Source organism: Mytilus edulis, chromosome 13 (assembly GCF_963676685.1).
Source record: "Mytilus edulis chromosome 13, xbMytEdul2.2, whole genome shotgun sequence".
NCBI classification, from domain to species: domain Eukaryota; kingdom Metazoa; phylum Mollusca; class Bivalvia; order Mytilida; family Mytilidae; genus Mytilus; species Mytilus edulis.
In genome coordinates, this window is record NC_092356.1 from 21,391,340 (window position 1) to 21,394,547 (window position 3,208).

Below are 3,208 nucleotides of genomic sequence, written 5' to 3' on the forward strand. Positions count from 1 at the left end.
GATACAGATTTTTATCCATGTAAGGATATGCATTCCCCGACTCATTCGGTGGTCAATAGCTTGCAGGCAACTGCTACTCAGGCTGTAAAAAACGTCACACCAGTCACTATGTCTGATCAGATAATTGATGAGATAGCGTTATGCCATAGAACGTCTCGTCCTTTTTTCCCATTTTTTTATCAGAAGTTCCAAATGCTTAAGTATATATAAACTTCACAAATAAAACATAATGGTCTTAAGGTAAAGAGTCTAGGTACTGAATCGTTTGTAGTCATCTTATTTACGTGTTCCGACGGTTTTTTTTTCATTCGTTTGTTTGCGATTTTAATTTGGCCATTTGAGAAGAGACTTTTCGTTTTTAATTTTTCTTGCAGTCCGGTGTTTTTGTTATTTTACTTTTTGTTTTTGCAAGTATCATGAATAAACTTGTCTTCCTTAAATCGTGAAGAGTGGGCATTGTCATGTCAATATTGAGGGGTCTATTGTGAATAAAATGCTCGGGTATCAGCAGTAATTTTTCAGCAATATCCTTTAACTCTTCTTTCCGCTATATATCAAATGTGGTGACTATGTCGAATGCATCTATCCTATTGAACTAGAGATAAAGGATATACAGATACAGTTAAGTCGGCCTCGTAAGTTAAGTCGGCCTCGTATCTTGACTTACATCTAGAAATTGACAATGAGGGTCGAATGAAAACAAAACTTTACGACAAAAGAGATGATTTCAGCTTTCCAATTGTGAACTTTCCATTTCTAATTAGCAACATTCCAGCAGCACCTGCATACGGTGTATATATCTCCCAATTGATACGATATTCCTGGGCTTGCATTTCCTATCATGATTTTCGTGGTGGAGGGTTGTTGCTAACAAGGATGCTATTAAATCAAGAGTTCCAAATGTTGAAGTTAAAATCATCTCTTCGTAAATTTTACGGACGCCATCACGAGCTGGGTGACCATTATGGAATAACCGTTTCCCAAATGATATCGGATATGTTACTTACGTCGTAACTACAATCCCCTTCCCTCCATGAATGTGACCTACCGAATTAGACTATTTATCGGATTTGTTATCTCATAAAGAACACGACAGGTGCCAAATGAGGACTAGGATCTGCTTACCCTTCAGGAGCACCTAAGATCACCCCTAGTTTTTGGTGAGGTTCATGTTGTTTATTCTTTAGTTTCCTATGTTGTGTCATGTGTACTTTTGTTTGTCTGTTTGTCCTTGTCATTTTTAGCCATGGCGTTGTCAGTTTATTTTCGATTTATGAGTTTGACTCTCCCTCTGGTATCTTTCGTCCCTCTGCTACATTAATGAAGTTTAATGGCCGACCGTTATACTGTTTATGGCTAGGCATCAGGATGTTAAAATCTTTTTCAACAAGATAAGGCTCGTGCACACAACTGCGTTTATCAATAACAGCCATGTTTTACATGACATTACCATGGTCAGCCTTTTCGCCGGATTTGAGTCCAATGGAACACTTATGGGTTCAAATTGGAGAAGCCGTAAGACGACGACGGCCACCACCAGTTACGCTGCGCCAACTTGTAATTGCATTGCGGGAAGAATGGATAAACATTCCACAACAATGTATGTTACCTCTGGTTAGGTAAATGCCACGTAGTTTTAGAGATTGCGTTGCAGCACGCGGTGGACACATTCATTATTGAGACTGTAAGTTGGTGAACTGTAGCGATTTGTAGCATGAACGCATTGCATTAGAATTGTGGCAATTGAACATTTTTGTTTCACGTTCATCTTTAGATAGACCCAGTAAGTGTTATTAACAATTACTCTAAAGAAAATGTTATTTTGTATAAAAATGTTATTTTTGAAAAACAAAGTGTTGCGTTTTCAGTATATAAAAGACATTTATGATCAACACCAATTGATAATGTTTTACTAATTTATATAAAGGTCATAAGTGTTAATACAGTTGACTAAGTGCAAATACCTCGAATTTTGAAAGTATTTGGTAAAATCTAAATCTTGTGATCGTGCACACGTCCGTTTCGTGTACAAACAACCTAAAACACATTAAAGCTGTAGATCAAAAACTGTAGGAGGAGATAGTTAGAAATATTATATATCTATATGTATACCCGTAGGAACGAAATAACGAACAGACGAATGGACGAACGGACGAACAGGGTTAAATTAATATGCCCCTTGACATTTTTCGCTGGTGCATAAAAGACAAGACCTCGATACAACACCAGCTCGTTTCATTTCCAGGTTATAAATAAAAATTCGTATCAGGATCGAACCTTTTGAAGGCTTTTAATGACAAATGATTCATTTAGAAAACGGATTTACTTTCTGTTTAAAAGCAAAGCTACAGCCAACTTTCATACTGGTTTCATTCAGTAAAGTGGTTTCGAGAAAAAGATGACCAAATGCTGTACTCACTGAATCAGAGAATATGTAGTGACAGCCTTCTCTTTTCAGGGTTTATATCACAATTTAATATAGCAATAGTAAACGAATTGTAGAAGCTCTTTTCTAATTAATATAAAGAATGAAAAATTAAAGGAGATGTTTTAAGCTTGACAATAATGTGATTATGTAAGCAATAAAAGGTCACGGTACGGTACGATCTGCAACAATCCAATAAACTCATACTATTTAGTCAGTAGTTATAATAGACTTAAATATGTGTGTGTAAACATTTCAAACGAGAAAATTAACGTTCTACTCGTTAACATTACAATTTATGAAAAAAAGATATGACAGGCATGAATCAGCAACAATTACTGAATAAGGACATGAAAATAAAAAAAGTGGTGGCAAGTATTAAGCATTTGTGTAAGCGTTCAACTCCCCCTTAACCTGTGACAGCAAGACATCAGAAAGAACTGTAATAATCACTTTCAAATGGACTAAATCAATAGACCAAAATGAAGCACACAAAAAGTAACTATCAGAAAAGATCCAACAAATGGGTGTTCAAAACCAATTACAACTAATACATAAATTCCTAAACGTTTTGCCAAATACAGCTAAGGTAATCTATTCCTGAGGTAGAAAAGCCTTAGGATTTCAAAAAATTCAAAAATTTGTAAACAGTAAATTAATAAATATAACCATATCAATGACAATTCATGTCAGCACAAAAAGTGCTGACTACTGGGCTTGTAAAAAGGTTAAGCATCAAATATATCTATTTTTTTATTTCAAAAATAAATTTTACTTCTACAA